Source organism: Aquarana catesbeiana, linkage group LG09, assembly GCF_042186555.1.
Source record: "Aquarana catesbeiana isolate 2022-GZ linkage group LG09, ASM4218655v1, whole genome shotgun sequence".
Taxonomy (NCBI): Eukaryota; Metazoa; Chordata; class Amphibia; order Anura; family Ranidae; genus Aquarana; species Aquarana catesbeiana.
The window spans coordinates 320,733,877-320,754,700 of record NC_133332.1 but is presented as its reverse complement, the minus strand read 5'-3'; the positions used below and the strand labels follow the sequence as shown (position 1 = coordinate 320,754,700).

The window sequence follows — 20,824 nt, the reverse complement described above, 5'->3', positions numbered from 1 at the left end:
GAGAGCGCAACCCCCCGCCGCAGCGCAGGGAGAGAGAGCGCAACCCCCCGCCGCAGCGCAGGGAGAGAGAGCGCAACCCCCCGCCGCAGCGCAGGGAGAGAGAGCGCAACCCCCCGCCGCAGCGCAGGGAGAGAGAGCGCAACCCCCCGCCGCAGCGCAGGGAGAGAGAGCGCAACCCCCCGCCGCAGCGCAGGGAGAGAGAGCGCAACCCCCCGCCGCAGCGCAGGGAGAGAGAGCGCAACCCCCCGCCGCAGCGCAGGGAGAGAGAGCAACCCCCCGCCGCAGCGCAGGGAGAGAGAGCAACCCCCCGCCGCAGCGCAGGGAGAGAGAGCAACCCCCCGCCGCAGCGCAGGGAGAGAGAGCAACCCCCCGCCGCAGCGCAGGGAGAGAGAGCAACCCCCCGCCGCAGCGCAGGGAGAGAGAGCAACCCCCGCCGCAGCGCAGGGAGAGAGAGCAACCCCCCGCCGCAGCGCAGGGAGAGAGAGCAACCCCCCGCCGCAGCGCAGGGAGAGAGCGCAACCCCCCCGCCGCAGCACAGGGAGAGAGTGCAACCCCCCGCCGCAGCGCAGAGAGAGAGCGCAACCCAAGCGCAACCCGCCCCCCGCCGCAGGGAGAGAGCGCAACCCGCCCCAGAGTACACAATCAGACCCAGTGCAAGAAGAGAGCGCAAACCGCCACCCCCCCGAGAGCGCGAGTCACCCCAGAGCAGGGAGAGAGCGAAATCCACCCCATCACAATATTGTACCCTCCTCCATCACTAAATCTACTCTCCATAGAACCCCAACACCCCCTGTTACTCCTCACAGCCCCATGTCACCCATTGTGCCCCCCCATCACATGTTGCACCCCCACAGACCCCTATATCATCTGCTGCACCCCCATATAACAGACTCCGCCCCCCGGTAGTGATAGGTGACCCCGGTGTCACCCCCTCTCGTTCTTCTCACCTTCCCCGGCCGCTCCGTCCTCTCCTCACCCTCTGCAGACACCGAAACCAGACTACGCCCCGCCCCTTCCGGTAAAACCCATCCCAGCCAATCAGCGGCCTCCGAAGTCAGCCGACCACTCAGAGCGCTCCCTCCCCCTGGCGGCCAATAACAAAAGCATCGCTGGGCACCGACCAATCAGAGAGCGCGGTTTTCCCGCCCACCTCGCATTTAGGAGCCGCTCGAAAGGAAACAGACCGACCAATCACCGCCCAGTGCTCTGCCTACGAAGCCCCGCCCACGTCTCCGCCGCCTCAGGTAGGACAGAGGTGAGAGCGATACCGGGCGGTACAAAGTAACCAATAGGAGGAGAGATAAGAGTCGTGTGACCGGAATGGCGGCGCTCCGAGCCGGGAGTACCGACGTGTGACGTCACAAGTATTATTATTACCTCATATCCCCCCTCTCTCCCATATCACACTCGGGGCTCAGGTCACACCCACACCTCTTTCTTGTATCATCTGTCCCAGGCGTCGTCATGGGAGACGCGCACATCGCTGCCTTTCTAGACGCTTTCCTTTAAACGCAAAACGCTTTTTATTTTGTATTTTTCGTTTACTTCAATGGAGGAGCTTCAGAAAAACGATGCGATTTTACCGCATTCTGAGTCTTAATCCGCCCAACAACAAATGTGCCAAAAAATCACCTCAGAAACACCAAAAATCACCTCAGAAACACCAAAAATCACCTCAGAAACACCAAAAATCACCTCAGAAACACCAAAAAATCACCCCAGGAACACCAAAAAAATCACCCCAGAAACACCAAAAATCACCTCACAAACGCCCAAAAATCACCTCACAAACACCCAAAAATCACCTCAGAAACACCAAAAATCACCTCAGAAACACTCAAAAATCACCTCAGAAACACCCAAAAATCACCTCACAAACATCCAAAAATCACCTCACAAACGCCCAAAAATCACCTCAGAAACACCTAAAAATCACCCCAGAAACACCAAAAATCACCTCAGAAACACCCAAAAATCACCTCAGAAACACCCAAAAAAATCACCTCAGAAACACCCAAAAATCACCTCACAAACGCCCAAAAATCACCTCAGAAACACCAAAAAAATCACCTCACAAACACCCAAAAAATCACCTCAGAAACACTCAAAAATCACCTCACAAACACCAAAAAATCACCTCACAAACACCAAAAAATCACCCCAGAAACATCCAAAAATCACATCAGAAACACCCAAAAAAAATCACATCAGAAACACCCAAAAAAAATCACCTCAGAAACACCACAAATCACCTCACAAATGCCCAAAAATCACCTCAGAAACACCCAAAAATCACCTCACAAACATCCAAAAATCACCTCACAAACGCCCAAAAATCACCTCAGAAACACCTAAAAATCACCCCAGAAACACCAAAAATCACCTCAGAAACACCAAAAAAATCACCCCAGAAACACCAAAAATCACCTCACAAACGCCCAAAAATCACCTCACAAACACCCAAAAATCACCTCAGAAACACCAAAAATCACCTCAGAAACACTCAAAAATCACCTCAGAAACACCCAAAAATCACCTCACAAACATCCAAAAATCACCTCACAAACGCCCAAAAATCACCTCAGAAACACCTAAAAATCACCCCAGAAACACCAAAAATCACCTCAGAAACACCCAAAAATCACCTCAGAAACACCCAAAAAATCACCTCAGAAACACCCAAAAATCACCTCACAAACGCCCAAAAATCACCTCAGAAACACCAAAAAAATCACCTCACAAACACCCAAAAAATCACCTCAGAAACACTCAAAAATCACCTCACAAACACCAAAAAATCACCTCACAAACACCAAAAAATCACCCCAGAAACATCCAAAAATCACATCAGAAACACCCAAAAAAAATCACATCAGAAACACCCAAAAAAAATCACCTCAGAAACACCACAAATCACCTCACAAATGCCCAAAAATCACCTCAGAAACACCCAAAAATCACCTCACAAACATCCAAAAATCACCTCACAAACGCCCAAAAATCACCTCAGAAACACCTAAAAATCACCCCAGAAACACCAAAAATCACCTCAGAAACACCCAAAAATCACCTCCCCAGAAACACCAAAAATCACATCAGAAACCCCCAAAAATCACCCTAGAAACACCGAAAAAAAATCACCTGGGAAACACCCCAAAATCACCTCACAAACACTCCAAAATCACCTCACAAACACCAAAATATCACCTCAGAAACACCCAAAAATCACTTCAGAAACACCCAAAAATCACCCCAGAAATACCCATAAATCACCCCAGAAAATCACCCCAGAAACACCAAAAATCACCCCAGAAACATCAAAAATCACCCCAGAAACATCAAAAAACACCCAAAAATCACCCCAGAAACACCCAAAAATCACCCCGGAAACATCAAAAAAACATCCAAAAATCACCTCAGAAACACCCAAAAACCACCCTAGAAACACCAAAAATCACCCCAGAAACACCCAAAAATCACCTCACAAACACCCAAAAATCACCTCAGAAACACCAAAAACACCTCAGAAACACTCACAAATCACCCTGGAAACACCAAAAATCAGATCTAGAATCCTGGACCTGGAACACCAGACTAGAAATACCGGACCTGGAACACCAGACCAGAAATACCTGACCTAGAATACCAGACAAGAAGTACCAGACCTGGAACACCAGACTAGAAGTACCAGACCTGGAATATCAGACCAGAAGTACCGGACCTAGAATACCGGACCAGGAACACCAGACCAGAAATACCTGACCTAGAATACCAGATGAGAAGTACCAGACCTGGAACACCAGACTAGAAGTACCAGACCTTGAATATCAGACCAGAAGTACCGGACCTAGAATACCGGACCAGAAGTACCAGACCTGGAACACCAGACTAGAAATACCAGACCTGGAATATCAGACCAGAAGTACCGGACCTGGAACACCAGACCAGAAATACCGGACCTGGAATACCAGACCAGAAATACCGGACCTGGAACACCAGACCAGAAGTACCGGACCTGGAATACTAGACCAGAAATACCGGACCTGGAACACCAGACCAGAAGCACCGGACTTGGAACACCAGACCAGAAATACCTGACCTGGACTACCAGACTAGAAGTACCGGACCTGGAACACCAGACCAGAATTACCGGACCTGGAACACCAGACCAGAAATACCTGACCTAGAATACCAGACCAGAAATACCAGACCTGGAACACCAGACCAGAAGTAACGGACCTGGAATACCAGACCAGAAATACCGGACCAGAAACAATAGACCTGGAACATCAAACCAGAAATACCAAATCAAGAACACTGGACCAGAAATACCAGAATTGGAACACCAAGCCAGAAACTAAAAACAGAAGACCAGGAAAAAAAATTAAGAACACTTGACCAGGAACACCAGACCAAAAACAATGGACCAGCAACACCATATCAAGAACACAGATCAGAAATACTGTGCTAGGAGCACCAGACCAGGTACACCATACCAGAAACAACAGACCAGAAACACTGGACCAGGAACACCAAATCAAGAACACTAAATCGGGGGCACTAGATCACGAACACTTTACCAGGAACAGCATAGGAGGACTAGACTGTGAATACCAGAACTGGAATACTGGACCAAGAGCACTAAATCAAGAACACAGACAAGGTACACCAGACCAGAAGCACCAAATCAAGAACACTATACCAGGAGCACCAAATCGTGAAGACCGGACCAGGAACACCAAATCAAGAACACTATTCTGGGAGCGCCAGATCATGAACACCGGAGCAGGAACACCACACCAGAAATACTGGACCAGGAACACCAAATCAAGAACCTCCGACCATGAACACCAGACCTGGAAAGGTATAGAAGGAACACCAGACTGTGCACATCGGCAGGGAACGCCTAGTCCTACCATAGGAGGTCGGGGTGTCTAGAAAACATGACCTGTCTTCCAGGTCGCTCCCCCACCTCACCCCCACATATATAATCATAGCATGGTGATCTATACAGACCAGCACCATGAGGACTACATACGGCTATGTACTGGGGAGACCAAACAAATGCCCCCCCACTGTACCCGAGGAAGGAGAGAAACGGGACTGGAGAGGTCACATGATCACCACATCACATTCCTAAAAATTAACATATTTAGCCAGAAATTAAAAATACATTTTCCTGGGGGGAGGGGCTGGGGACATAATTAATGACCCTAACCCCCGGGGTCCTGCTTTAGATATACTCTGTTATGTGATACACTCCATGTGATTTCTCACCCCTCTAGGAAACGCAGGACAAATCGTGTGCAAGAAACTGGTTCAGCGGGACCAGGAAGTTCGTCAGAACCAAGTGCTGAACGTATATATCATCAGCGTCCGGACCGGAGGAGGAGCGCGGCGTTGTAATACTGTGCGCCGTTTCCAGGTAATGATTGTTTATTATATTCCACAGATCGCCCGTAGTTACTGTATCCGTATTATCTGCTGTTAGAAGTGTATGTCCAGCCAAACCCTTATTTTTTTTTTTTCTTAGTTGTGGGTGGAGCGAAGAAGCGTTAGAACCCCTGCCAGTTTTCTACTGCTATCCGGGGCTCCATGAGAGAGATTTCCCCTCACTTCCTGTTCTGCTGACCTTAACAGGAAGCGAGGAGAACGCTGGGGCAGCAGCACAGACGGAATTAAAAAGACTTTTTGTTTTTAGTAGAATGTGGGAAGTCTAGAACCCCTGTCAGGTTTTTATTTCCGTCTTTAGAGAATGTGAGAGTAGATATCAATAAAAACCAGTCAGGGGCTCTGATTCCCCCCCCCCCACCATTGTTTCCACAACTGAAAAAAATAAAATAAAAATAGTTTTTGGCATGAGATACACTTTGAACAAATTATATGCAGAGTATTCTAAATAAAGGGAGCAACTGATACATTTTATCCACTTGTTTTAATGGTAAGAGATACGTCCTAATATACACAAACTGAGGACGTATCTCCTATGTCCCACCACCACTTCCTGGCTGTCAAAATCGGCACTCCGGTGCTGCACTGCCCCCTAAGTCCTGGTTGGGGGGAGTGCGCTCGCAGTCTCAGCTTGATGCCCAGTGGTGGGACTACAAGTCCCATGAGCCCTTGCATAATAATGCGCATGCGTGATAAATAGCAGAAAGTTTCTATAACCACTTCAGCTTCGGAAGCTTTTAACCCCCCCCTTCATGACCAGGCCATTTACTGCTATTCAGCACTGCGTTACTTTGACAGTTGCGCGGTCGTGCGACGCTGTACCCAAATGACATCACACAAATAGAACTTTTTTTTGGTTGTATTTGATCACCTCTGGGGGTTTTTAATATATATATACACACACGCAAAAAGACCAAAAATAAAAAACAATATTTTTACTTTCTGCTATAAAACATATTTATATATAATTTCTTCATAATTTTATTCCAATACGTATTCTGCTACATATTTTTGGTAAAAAAAATCCCAATAAGCGTATATTGATTGGTTTGAGCAAAAGAAAGTTATCGCATCTACAAACTATCGGATTTATACTGGATTTTTTTTTTTTTTAAAGCGGAGTTCCGCCTGGGAGAAAAAAAAAAAAAAAATTAAAAGTCAGCAGCTACAAATACGGTACCTGCTGACTTTTAGCCCCAGTTCACACAGGGGCGGCACGACTTGCAGGTCGCCTCACCGAGGCGACCTGCACACGACTTCCACGGCGACTTGCAAAACGACTTCTGTATAGAAGTCGCCCCCAAAGTAGTACAGGAACCTTTTTCTAATTCGGAGCGACTTGCGTCGCTCCTATTAGAACGGTTCCATTGTACAGAACGGGAGGCGACTTGTCAGGCGGCTAGGTCGCCTGACAAGTCGCCCCTGTGTGAACCGGCAGTTAATATAAGGACACTTACCTGTCCAGGAAGCCGGCCATATCGGCACTCAAAGGCCAATCTTCGGATCGACCCACGGGTGCCGCCGCCGCTGCCGCCATTTCTGGTAAGGGAAAAAAGGGCAGTGAAGACTTTCGGCTTCACTCCTGGTTCCCTACTGCACATGCGCGAGTCGCGCTGCGTGTTCTGAATGGTCCCCGCTGTCTTCTGGGACCAGTGTGTCTCCCAGAAGACAGTGACGGGGGAGGGGGGGTTGAAGGAGGGGCCAGACATGGCGACGATCTATGCCCGGAAGTGGGAGCAGATACCTGGATTTGACAGGTATCTGCTCCCCCCCCCCCCTCCCCCCTGAAAGGTGCCAAATGTGACACCGGAGGGGGGGGGGGGGGAATCCGATAAGCGGAAGTTCAATTTCTGGGTGGAACTCCGCTTTAATACTAGTAATGGCAGCAATCAACGACTTATAGCGTGACTGCAATATTGTGGCGGACAATCTGACACTAACTGGTACTTTGTGGGAACCAGTAAAACGAATACAGCGATTAGTGCTAAAAACATGCACTGTCACTGTACTAATGACACTGGCTGGGAAGGGGGTTTAAACATCAGGGGTGATCAAAGGGTTAAATGTGTGCCTAGCCAGTGTTTATGTGTATTGTGTGAGGTGCTTTCACATCCCCCCCCGACAGAACAAAGCTCTGCCTTGTTTACAGAGCTCCGTTCTGTGTGTTTTCCCAACGATCGGCGGGTGCTGGAGGACATCCATTCGCTGGCACCTGCATATCGGCTTCTGCTGCGACTAATCACAGCAGAGGCAGCATGCGTGGCCCCTTCCCAGGAGGGTCCGGATCACGTGCCAGGTATGTGATCTGGCACAGAAGAGCCGCTTTGGTGCCCTACAATCCTTCTCATACGGTCGGCGAGCGGTTAACTGACAATTAGGGACCAATTGATACATTTTAACCACTTGAGTGTTTTGAGCGTCCTAATACACATTAACTAAGGACGTATCTCCTACGTCCAACTCCTCTTCCACCGCCAGTTACTGCAGAGCATTCTGTATTTAACTGACATAAATAAAGAGAACAACTGATACATTTTATCCACTTGAGTGTTTTAATGGTAAGAGATACGTCCTAATATACACCAACTAAGGACGTATCTCCTATGTCCCACCACCACTTCCTGGCTGTCAAAATCGTCATTCCGGTGCTGCGCTGCCCCCTAACTTCCGGCTGGGGGGAGTGCGCACACAGTCTCAGCTTAATGCCTAGTGGTGGGACTACAAGTCCCATGAGCCCTTGCCCCGTGCATCAATAAATGTGCATGCTTGATAATAGCAGAACATTTACCCCCCCCCCCTTTCATGGCCAGGCCATTTTTTGCAATTTAACTGGTAATTGCGCGGTCTTGCAACACTGTACCCAAATTACATTTATATCCTTTTTTTTTTTCCACACAAGTAGAGCTTTCTTTTGGTGGTATTAAATCACCGCTGGGATTTTTTAAATTTTTTATTACATAAACGAAAAAAAAAAAATAAAGTTTTTGAAAAAAAAAAACAATATTATAATAATATAATAAAATAATAATAATTTTTACTTTCTGCTATAAAACATATCCAATTAAAAAAAAAGTAAAAATCAAATTTCTTCATAAATTTTGGACAAAATGTATTTTGCTACATGTCTTTGGTAGAAAAAAAAAAAAAACGGTATTTTTTGCTAGAAAGTTACTTAGAACCCCCAAAAATTATATATGTATATTTTTTTTTAGCAGGGACCCTAGAGAATAAAATGGAGATCGTCCCAATACTTTATGTCACACCGTATTTGCGCAGCGGTCTTACAAACGCAATTTTTTTTTCTTGTTTATTTCACTTTTATTTTTTATTTTTACACTGTCCCTTAAAAAAAAAAATGTTTTTGATAACTTTTATTCCTATTACAAGGAATGTAAACATCCCTTGTAATAGAAATAAGCCTGACAGGTCCTCTTTAATGTGAGATCCGGGGGGTCAATAAGACCTCACATCTTGTATTAAAAGCAATAAAAACATTTTTTTAAATTAATTTTTTTTTTCTCAATAAAAAAAAATTGTCCCTTTAACTTTGCAGGGTGGAAGTGACGTTTGGCGTCGCTCCATTCCTCCAAGGGCATAGTCGAGTGACTGCCCTCATCCCCATCCATCCTGGGGATTGGTTAGTTTCCGCCGATACTAACGGCTCCGGTAAGCGGCGGAGACACCCGGTAAACGGCGGGAGGGGGGAACCTCTCCCACCGCCTATAAAAGTGATCTCGCGGCGAATCCGCTGCTGAGACCACTTTTATGTGAAAGCAGACCGCCCGCTGTTTAACCACTTCCACTCCGGGCATAGTCAAATGACGCCGGCTGGAACATCTCCTCCCTCAGGGTGGGCACCATATGACGTCCTCCGGTTCTCGATGCACAGCGCAGCGATCGGGTATGAGGTATGTCCCTCGGGACACAGCCCATCCCTGATCAGTGTAAACAGCCAATAGAAATGGCTCTTTACCACGTGTCCAATCACAGCCGGTCACAAAATGTAAACAAACTGTGGTAACTAGCTGTTACCAGGTTCTCCTCCTCACGCACCGATCGGTGTGTGAGGAGGATATTGTGGTAACAGCTAGTTACCGATCACTGTACACAGTAAAGCACACTGATTGCCCCCTGTAATAAAGAGTACCTGTCACCAGCCCATCAGAGTACCCGAGTACCTGTCACCAGCCCATCAGAGTACCCAAGTACCTGTCACCAGCCCATCAGAGTACCCAAGTACCTGTCACCAGCCCATCAGAGTACCCAAGTACCTGTCACCAGCCCAGAATACCTATCACCAGCTCATCAGAGTACCCAAGTACCTGTCACCAGCCCAATAGAGTACCCGAGTACCAGTCACCAGCCCATCTGAGTACCTGAGTACCTGTCACCAGCCCATCTGAGTACCCGAGTACCTGTCACCAGCCCATCTAAGTACCCGAGTACCTGTCACCAGCCCATCAGCGTACCTGTCACCAGCCCATCTGAGTACCCGAGTACCTGTCACCAGCCCAAGAGAGTTTCTGTCACCAGCCCATCACAGTACCTGTCACCAACTCAGAGTACCTATCACCAGCCCAGAGTACCCGAGTACCTGTCACCAGCCCAAGAGAGTACCTGTCACAGCCCAGAGTACCTGTCACCAGCCAATCTGAGTACCCAAGTACCTGTCACAAGCCCAGAGTACCCGAGTATCTGTCACCAGCCCATAAGAGTACCTGTCACTAGCCCAGAGTACCTGTCACCAGCTTATAAGAGTACCTGTCACCAGCCCAGAGTACTTGTCACCAGCCCATCAGAGTACCTGTCACCAGCCCATCTGAGTACCCGAGTACCTGTCACCAACCCATCTGAGTACCCAAGTACCTGTCATCAGCCCATAACAGTATCTATCACCAACCCATCTGAGTACTCGAGTACCTGTCACCAGCCCATCTGAGTACCCGAGTACCTGTCACCATCCCATCAGATTACCCGAGTACCTGTCACCAGCCCATCTGAGTACCCGAGTACCTGTCTCGAGTTCATCAGAGTACCTGAGTACCTGTCACCAGCTCATCAGAGTACCCGAGTACCTGTCACCAGCCCATCAGATTACCCGAGAACCTGTCACCAGCCCATCTGAGTACCCGAGTACCTGTCTCGAGTTCATCAGATTACACGAGTACCTGTCACCAGCTCATCAGTGTACCCGAGTACCTGTCACCAGCCCATCAGAGTACCCGAGTACCTGTCACCAGTTCATCAGAGTACCCGAGTACCTGTCACCAGCCCATCAGAGTACCCAAGTACCTGTCACCAGTTCATCAGAGTACCCGAGTACCTGTCACCAGCTCATCAGAGTACCCGGGTACCTGTCTCCAGCTCATCAGTGTACCCGAGTACCTGTCTCCAGCCCAAAGTACCCGAGTACCTATCTGCAGCCCATCAGAGTACCCGAGTACCTATCTGCAGCCCATCAGAGTACCCGAGTACCTATCTGCAGCCCATCAGAGTACCCGAGTACCTATCTGCAGCCCATGCCTCATAGATTATACTTTGGGGTGTTTGCTTTCCAAAATGGGGTCATTTTGTGGGCGTTTCCATTGTCCTGGTGCTCCAGGGCCTTCAAAAGTGTAATAGGTTGTTAGGAAATTAGATGTGTAATTTATGCTCTTAGAACACCTGAAGGTGCTCCCTGCATGTTGGGCCTCTCTATGTGACCAGGTTGTGTAAAAGTCTCTCACATGTGATATTGTAATACTCAGGAGGAGGAGCAGAATGTATTTCGGGGTGTAATTGGAAGTATGCATATGCTGTGTGTGAGAAATAACTTTTTATTACGACAATTTTGTGTAAAAAAAAAATCTTTTCTTCATTTACCCCAAAATTGTGGGAAAAAATGCCAAAAAGTTCACAATGCCTCCTACTAAATACCTTGGACTGTCTACTTTTCAAAAAGGGTGTATTTGGGGGGTATTTGTACTTTCCTGACATTTCAGGGCTTAAAGAATTGAAATCGGCCATCAGTACATCAGGTGTGATCAATTTTCAGTGATTGGCAGCATAGCTTGTAGACTCTATAACCTTCACAGAGACCAAATAATATACACTAATTTGGGTTATTTTTACCAAAGATATGTAGCAGTATAAATTTTGGGCCAAATTTATGAACAAAAATTACTTATTTGCAAAATTTTATAATAGAAACTAAAAAAAAGATTTTTTATTCTTTAAAATTTTCGCTCTTTTTTCACTTATATAGCAAAAAAAAAACCCATTGGTGATTAACTACTTGCCAACCAGCTGCCGTTTAACGGCGGTAGGTTGGCTCCCCTTCGCCAATCATCGTAGCTGTACGGTGGGCACTTTAAGGGGTATAGGGGGTGCGCACTGTGTAACGTAGGTCCTACTGCGCATGCCTTGCGGCCGCAATGTCCGCCGTGCACCCGCGATCGCTCCTGACAGAGACAGAATGGAGATCTGTCAATGTAAACAGACAGACCTCCGTTCTGTCAGGGGAAAAGAGACAGATCTGCTGTTCCTAATGCTTAGAAACGGCAATCTCTCTCCTCCTCCAGTCAGTCTCAGCCCCCCCACCCCTCCCCACAGTTAAAAACACATCCCTAGGGAACACATTTAACCCCCTGATCGCCCCCTAGTGTTAATCCCTTCCCTGCCAGTGACATTTACACAGTAATCAATGCATATTTATAGCACTGATCACTGTATAAATGTCAATGGTCCCAAAAATGTGTCAAAAGTGTCCGATCTGTCCGCCGCAAAATCGCAGATCACCACCATTACTAGTTAAAAAAAAAAAAAAATGATAATAATAATAAAAATGCCATAAATCTATCCCCTATTTTGTAGACACTATAACTTTTGCGCAAAACCAATCAATATACACTTATTGCGTTTTTTTTTTTTTTTTTACCAAAAATATGTAGAAGAATACATATCGGTCTAAACTGAGGAAAAAATTAGTTTTTTTTAATTTTTTTTTTTTTTTTGAATATTCATTATAGCAAAAAGTAAAAAATATTGTTTTTTTTTTGTTTTTTTCAAAGTCGTCGCTTTTTTATTTTTTTAATAGCGCAGAAAGTAAAAACCGCAAAGGTGATCAAATACCACCAAAAAAAAAAAAAAGGACGCAAATTTTGTTTGGGTACAGTGTCACACGACCGCACAATTGTCAGTTAAAGCGACGCAGCGCCGTATCGCAAAAAATGGCCCAATCAGGCAGGGGGGTAAATCCTTCTGGGGCTGAAGTGGTTAAATGCCACCCAAAAAAAAGCACTATTTGTGTGAAAAAAATTTTAAAAAATTTTGCTCGGGTACAGTGTAGCATAACTGAGTAATTTGCATTAGCAAGAGCGCGGGAAGCTGAAAATTGGTCTAAGCAGGAAGGGGGTAAGTAAATACGTGCCCGGTACTGAAGTGGTTAAAAATATACCGGGGTTATGGTAGGTATCTGCTGCCATAACCCCGGTATTTAACGTCAAAGTAATGACGTATATATATATATATATATATATATATATATATATATATATACAGTGGGCGGTCCGGAAGCGGTTAATTGGCTTGCTTCTTGGATTGCTGATACATTATAGGTTATGAAATTCTCAAGGATGAATACGTGAAATAAATTCCTTTCCTGGTACTCATTTATACTTCATACGGCTACACTGTGAATTTATTAATAGAGAAATTAAGTTTACTCAGTTTTGGGCAAGGGTTGCCATCATCCTGATCATTATTAATCACAAAACTGAAATTCCTCTTTTTATTTTTATTTTTTTTTTAGGACTTTTGTACGGCAACCAAACTACTACCGTTGTTATATAAAAATATATTCAATTAGATGAATTCATAGCAGCAAACGTGTACCGTATATACTCGAGTATAAGCCGAGGCACCTGATTTTACCACAAAAAAACTGGGAAAACGTATTGACTCGAGTATAAGCCTAGGGTGAGAAATGCGCAGCTACTGTAAGTGGAAAAGAGGATCAACAATGCCAGTCTACAGCCTCACGGTGCCCATTTGCAGCCTCACTGTGCCCATTTGCAGCCATAGGTCCCCTGAACTTCAAACTCGGTAGTTAAGGGTTCCTAGATGCCCCCTAGCTTCAGTCAAAATTTTGGGTCTCTGAACCCAAAGGGTCCCAAAATTACATTGCTGCAGTTGGACGCAGTTGACTGACTTTGGGGCCCCGTGTCTCAGGGGCCACTTGGAGCTAGGAACCCCAAATTGCAAACCCAGTGGAACTAGCACTACAACATATCCAAAACTGGGGTTCCTAGCACCAAGTGGCCCCGAGATATGGGGCCCCAAAATCGGTTCGGAAAATGTCAAGCACTTTTCTGCAGCAGAGAATGACATTTTCCAAACCAAATTTGAGGCCCCGTATCTCTCCTTTGCATATGTTGCAGTGCAAGTTCCACTGGGTTTGTACACCAAATTTGGGGTTCCTAGTACCAAGTGGCCCCGAGATACGGGTCCCCAAAGTCGGTTCGGAAAATGTCATTCTCTGCTGCAGAAAAGTGCTTGACTCGAGTATAAGCCGAGGGGGGCATTTTCAGGACACAAAAAATGTGATGAAAAACTCGGCTTATACTCGAGTATATACGGTAATTCCAACATTCCTAGTTATTAATTAGATCCATGCTATAAAAACGTAGTCCTGAACACTACTAATACATAATACATGACGATTCAAGTATCATCATTGCCTATTATGTCATATTATTTAGGTTACATTTTTTTTTCTTCTTTTTTTTTTTTTCATTTACTTTGTAATTAAGTGTTTATTGTACTCTTAACATTTTATGTTTCCCCCACTCCCCAATCCTTTTCTACCCTTTCCCAACATGCCAAAATATCTCCAAATAACTGCTTTATTATTACTATGTTTTGTAAATCGATCACCGCCATTACTGTTAACTGGCACGATCTCTCAATGTGCCTTATTAGACAAATGTTACTATGTTAAATGTATGCTTCATAAACTTTTAATAAACTCCGTCAAACTACAGTGAAACCCTAGGCCTTCTTCCACTACCTCAGCGCTATGAAAATATCAGGTTTCATAAAATATAGAACTTCCAGAGTTGCAATAATTACGTATTTACGTTACAGAAAGAAATTGTGTCAGCTGACGCTTAAAATGCAAATGCATAACAATATCAGTAATAAAAAAGGTACATAAGTCCAGCTCAAGTGCCCATAATCATTACAGCAGCGCTACTGTCATAGTGAATTATGGACAACTTTCATATGTTAGTGACACACAAGGAATATACAGTTGACAGATGGTGAGAGAAGTCCCAGAAGACACACAGATGATGATCCTACTGTGATAGATAAAAGTGCACCTCACATCAGAGTCCGTACGTCACACTCCCCTTTGGGGTTCACACTCACCAGAGAGATGAACACATCGGGCATTGATATGTTTAGCCACGGCTATCCTCAGTGTCATGGAGGGTGTCACAGCATATCCTGGGGTCTCCACCGGTACTCGGACAGAAAAAAAAGCTCATATAGCGTAATTCCGTATTTCTCTCACGATTTATTTAATTTCCAAATAGGTATATTCCATAAAACGCCATCAGTCAAACTATATAAGAAACTATCTAGGCATAAGCGAGCCTTCCACACAACACAGGAGGTGGTGAGACTCACACACTACAGGCAGGCAGCCTCCACCGCTTACTTCCTGGTTTGTCTCTTCCTGATCGTGGAGCACACAGGTCACTTCCAGGTCGCCGTAAGGTCACGCACTGGCGCGTTTCATCATCACAACTTCCAAATTTCTTATATAGTTTGACTGATGGCGTTTTATGGAATATACCTATTTGGAAATTAAATAAATCATGAGAGAAAAATGGAATTACGCTATATGAGCCTTTTTTCTGTCCGAGTACTGGTGGAGACCCCAGGATATGCTGTGACACCCTCCGTGACACTTAGGATAGCCGTGGCTAACATATCAATGCCCGATGTGTTCATCTCTCTGGTGAGTGTGAACCTCAAAGGGGAGTGTGACGTACGGACTCTGGTGTGAGGTGCACTTTTATCTATCACAGTAGGATCACCATCTGTGTGTCTTCTGGGACTTCTCTCACCATCTGTCAACTGTATATTCCTCGTGTGCCACTAACACATGACAGCTGTCCATAATTCACTATGACAGTAGCGCTGCTGTAATGATTATGGGCACTTGAGCTGGACTTATGTACCGTTCCTTTTTTATTACAATGTAACTTTTAATAAACTCTGATTGTGAAAAAATATATATAATTTAGTTTTTAAATATTTTATATACTTTTTTTCTAGTTTTTAAATATTTTATTGAATTTAAATACTTTTTTTTCAGTTTTTAATTATTTTATTTAATTTATATACTTTTTTTCATTTTTAAATATTTTATTGAATTGTATTTACTATTTGTTTTTGTTTTTAAAATATTTTATTGAATTGATATACTTTTTTTTGTTTTTAAAATATTTTATGGAGTTTTATTAACTTTTTTTAGTTTTTAAATATTTTGTTGAATTTTATACACCATTACGCCATCCCGATACACACAAGGTGTGAACCCAGCCTAGGGGGTGTACAGGGCTGAGAGCTGAAATAGTTAAAGATGAATACCACTCAAATGAAAAGCAAGACATTATTTTTAAAATAAAGAAATATCAAAAGAACTAAATAGAACCGATAAACATATGACCTATGTTAGAAAAACTTTTTTTTTTTTTTTAAATAAGAACACCTTTTGTTATATCTAGAGTGCCAAATAATCTCCACCAGATAGAAGATCCAGTGAGGAGACTTGACAGCTCTGACATCACCTGAAAATCACAGTATGAAGTCATCACAAACATTTACATCTCACAGGTGAGGAATGTAATCATGTATTCTTTGGAGGCAGTTACCTGTATACAGGTTCTACAGTCATCTGCAGGTAATGTTATTGTTTTATTGTCTAATATAGTTTTATGGTATGGAGAACACCCCACCCAACCACCACCAGTTCTTCAAGATAATGAATGTGCTATGTTGTAAGCCAAGGTCACTGTCGGAAAACGAAACATTCACCCTCAATGACCAAAAGTTTGTGAGCCCCCTCCAAAAGATGGAGTTTAGGTGTCTCCAGGGAAGGGTCCTGGTAGTACTTCATCATACAAAGACACTGTAGACAATTGTGCTCTTCCAACCCTTGTGGTAAGAGTTTGGTGTAGATCCTTTTCTGTTCCAGCATGACTGCCCCCCCCCCCCCCCCCCCATGTATAAAGCCAGCTCCATAAAGACATGATTGGACCAGTTTGGTGTGGAGGAACTCGAGTGTCCTGCACAGAAGCCCTGACCTCAACCCTTCTCTTGGAAGACCTTTGGAATCGGGGCTTCTCATCCAACATTAGTAGCTGCCCTTAACCCTACTGAACACTTTTGGGATCAGATCTTCTCATTCTAAAGGTCTTCAGTATGTTTGATGCCATAGAGGAACTCGAGTGTCCTGCACAGAAGCCCTGACCTCAACCCTCTTGAACACCTTTGGGATCAGATCTTCTCATTCCAAAGGTGTTCAGTATGTTTGAAGCCAAAGAGGAACTTGAGTGTCCTGTACAGAAGCCCTGACCTCAACCCTTCTTTTGGAAGACCTTTGGAATCGAGTCTTCTCGTCCAACATCAGTACCTGCCCTTAACCCTACTGAACACTTTTGGGATCAGATCTTCTCATTCTAAAGGTCTTCAGTATGTTTGATGCCATAGAGGAACTTGAGTGTCCTGCACAGAAGCCCTGACCTCAACCCTCTTGAACACCTTTGGACCTCTACCCTACCAAACACTCTTTTCTGTTCCACCATGAATCTGCCACCCCCCAGCCAGCTTCATAAAGACTTGGTGTGACCAGTTTGGTGTGGAGGAACTCCAGTGTCCTGTACAGAGCACTGACCATAACCTTACTTTTAAAAGATCTTTGGTATAAGGTCTTCTCATCCAACATCAGTACCTGTCCTTAACCATACGGAACACTTAAGGATGAGGCCTTCAGTGTTCAGTAGGTTTGAGGTCATGGATGAACTTGAGCTTTCTGCACAGAGCCCTGACCTCAACCCAACAGAATGCCTTTGAGATGAATTGGAACACTAATGGTGAGCCCAGGTCTTCTCATCCAACATCAGTACCTGACCTCACAAATGGGCACAAATTCCCACAGACACCCTCCAAAAGTCTGGAGAAAGTCTTCCCAGACAAGGGAACATGTTATATTCACAAAGGGGCAATTAATGGTCATGGTTTTGCTATGGGATGTCCAACATGCTCATACAGGTGTGATGGGTGGAGGAAGTGGAGTGTCTTGCACAGAGCCCTGACCTCAATCCAACTGAACACCTTTGGGGTGAATCGGAATGCAGATGGTGAGCCCAGGTCTTTTTTCTGGTGCCCAATGTGAGGACCAACATGTGAGCCCAGGTCTTCTCAGCCAACATCAGTACCTAACCTCACAAATGGGCACAAATTCTCACAGACACCCCTCCAAAATCTTGTGGAAAGTCTTCCCAGAAGAGTGGAAGATGTTAAAGCCCCAAAAGAGGGGAGCAACTGCATAGTACTGGCCATGGGGTAAAGGTGGCAATTCCATATTAATGGCCATGGGATGTCCAACAAGCTGATATAGGTGTGATGGATGGTCAGGGGTAACATATGTCTGTATAGAGTACCTTCTGATTAAAGAAGGCTCTACTATGGATGGATCACACTGGTTAATCTGGGATTTATTGGTTACTTTCAGCACACTATACCATAACCTGTCTGGTTCTGCATTCTTGGATGTAGATGGATGACCACCGGCACCCGCTGATCGGCTTCTGCTGTGACTAATCACAGCAAATGCGGCGCACCCTAGGCGGAAGTGCAGAATCACATATATATACGTGATTCTGCACAGAAGCGGAAAAGAGGGTCAACAATGCCCAATTCCATGCCTCACTGTGCCATCTCCATGCCTCACTGTGCCATCTGCATGCCTCACTGTGCCATCTCCATGCCTCACTGTGCCATCTCCATGCCTCACTGTGCCATCTCCATGCCTCAATGTGCCATCTCCATCTCCATGCCTCACTGTGCCATCTCCATGCCTCAATGTGCCATCTCCATGCCTCACTGTGCCCTCTTCATGCCTAACTGTGCCATCTCCATGACTCACTGTGCCCTCTTCATGCCTCACTATGCCATCTCCATGCCTCACTGTGCCATCTCCATGCCTCACTGTGCCCTCTTCATGCCTCACTGTGCCATCTCCATGCCTCACTGTGCCATCTCCATGCCTCACTGTGCCCTCTTCATGCCTCAGAGTGCCATCTCCATGCCTCACTGTGCCATCTGTATGCCTCACTGTGCCATCTGCATGCCCCACTGTGCCATCTCCATGCCCCACTGTGCCATCTACATGCCTCACTGTGCCCTCTTCATGCCTCACTGTGCCATCTCCATGCCCCACCGTGCCATCTCCATGCCCCACTGTGCCATCTCCATGCCTCACTGTGCCATCTCCATGCCTCACTGTGCCATCTCCATGCCTCACTGTGCCATCTGCATGCCCCACTGTGCCATCTCCATGCCTCACTGTGCCATCTCCATGCCTCACTGTGTTCATCTGCAGCCTCATGTACCTGATCTCCGATCTCCAGAACACTGGCGCTGTGACATGCAGTCTAGTCGGCGGCCGTGCAGTGTAACAAAGCCCCACCTCCTCCTTGTCCTCATCTGTGACGTAACACTGATTGAGTTTCCCAGCAGTGAGTCAGTGTTCCGCCTATCACGGATGAAGACGAGGAGGAGGCAGGGCTTTGTTATACTGCAAGGCCGCCGACTAGACTGCATGTCACAGCGCCGTTGTTCTAAAGATCGGAGATCTAAAAGACCCCCGATCCCTCCTTTAGCGCTTAAAAGTATTCACACCGCCAAAATCAGCGATTCTGAATACTGTCATTTTTTTTAAAATCGGCGCCATTGGCAGCCAAGTTAACCTGGAAGTGACATTGTGACAGCGCTTCCGGGATTTTACATCGGAGACCCGATCTGAGCCGAATCTGGCTTTGTTTTGGGTCTCAGCCCAGGCGGCAGACGCGCCGGCTGGTGGCTCGGGTCTCCTGGTGGGACGGGAGGCCCGGGAAGAGCAACGGAAGGTATCGGGAGGGGGAGGGACATTCCCCTCCCCCGCTCCTTTAGTATAACAGCCGAGCGGCTTTTGGCACTAAAGAACCGGCTGCCCGCTCTAAAAAAACGGTACCGGGGTGATGCCTGCAGCTGCAAATCATCCCGGTATAACCCCTTCAAGCCATGAACGCAAATTTGCGTAGGTCAGTGTGAAGGGGTTAAAGTGATTGTAAGGGTAATTTTTAATTTTTTTAAAATAACAAACATGTCATACTTCCCTCCAGCAGCTCGTTTTGCACAAAGTGGCCCCGAAACTGCTCTTCTGGGGTTCCCCCGGATGGCTCTCGCGGCTCCTCCCTGCATCATATAACCCCCTGGGAGAAGCATTCTCCGGAGGGGGTTACCTTGCGGGTGCCCTCAGCGTTCATCGTCTATAGAGGCTGAATGCAGGACTCAGCCCCGCCCCCCAGCACCCGCATCTTTGGATTTGATTGACAGCAGCGGGAGCCAATGGCTGCGCTGCTATCAATCTATCCAATCAAGAGCCGGGAGCCCGTGGAGAGAGAGACAGCGCGTCCCCGCCAACTGAATGAAGGGGTTCAGGTAAGTAAAACGGGGGGCTGGGGGGCCGGTGAACCGCCATAGGATGCATTAAGGTGAAAAAACATGAACCTTTACAACCCCTTTAAACTGTGACATAAACCGGCCATTCTGGGTGTAAAATTGACCTCATGGTCCTCAGAATGGTCGTCACGCTTTCGCCTAACATCCATAAACAAGTAATAAAGACTTCATTTTTTGGGGGGGATTTGTGATGGGAGTTATGAAGGCCATACACGGGTTGAATTGCGAACAAATTTTTTTCTTTTTCGAAAATCTTAACATTTTGTGCGTTTTGTGATCCGATGGCACCACCATTGATTTCAAAATTCGACCATCCCGGCCAAGAATTTTAACCAAGCCCTTCAAGATTCCCGGCCAAGAATTTTCACCAAGCCCTTCAAGAGGCCCGCCAAGAATTTTCACCAAGCCCTTCAAGATGCCCGGCCAAGAATTTTCACCAAGCCCTTCAAGAGTCCCGGCCAAGAGTTTTCACCAAGCCCTTCAAGATTCCTGGCCAAGAATTTTCACCAAGCCCTTCAAGATTCCTGGCCAAGAATTTTCACCAAGCCCTTCAAGATTCCTGGCCAAGAATTTTCTCCAAGCCCTTCAAGATTCCCGG

The 20,824-nt window shown here is 46.0% G+C and overlaps 1 protein-coding gene and 1 long non-coding RNA gene across 5 annotated transcripts in view; one reads left to right on the top strand and one right to left on the bottom strand.

The window, feature by feature from the left end:
* LOC141108829 (disks large homolog 3-like) overlaps window positions 1-20,824 on the bottom strand; it is a 150,458-nt gene that overhangs the window by 27,307 nt on the left and 102,327 nt on the right. The window lies entirely within an intron of this gene.
* On the top strand, window positions 1,087-16,646 carry LOC141108830 (uncharacterized). 2 transcript variants are annotated; one of them, XR_012236131.1, is made up of 3 exons: window positions 1,087-1,255; window positions 5,286-5,425; window positions 16,227-16,646. It is a non-coding gene; the product is annotated as an uncharacterized lncRNA (long non-coding RNA). The 2 variants fall into 2 exon arrangements; XR_012236132.1 differs by having other exon boundaries at window positions 1,087-1,364.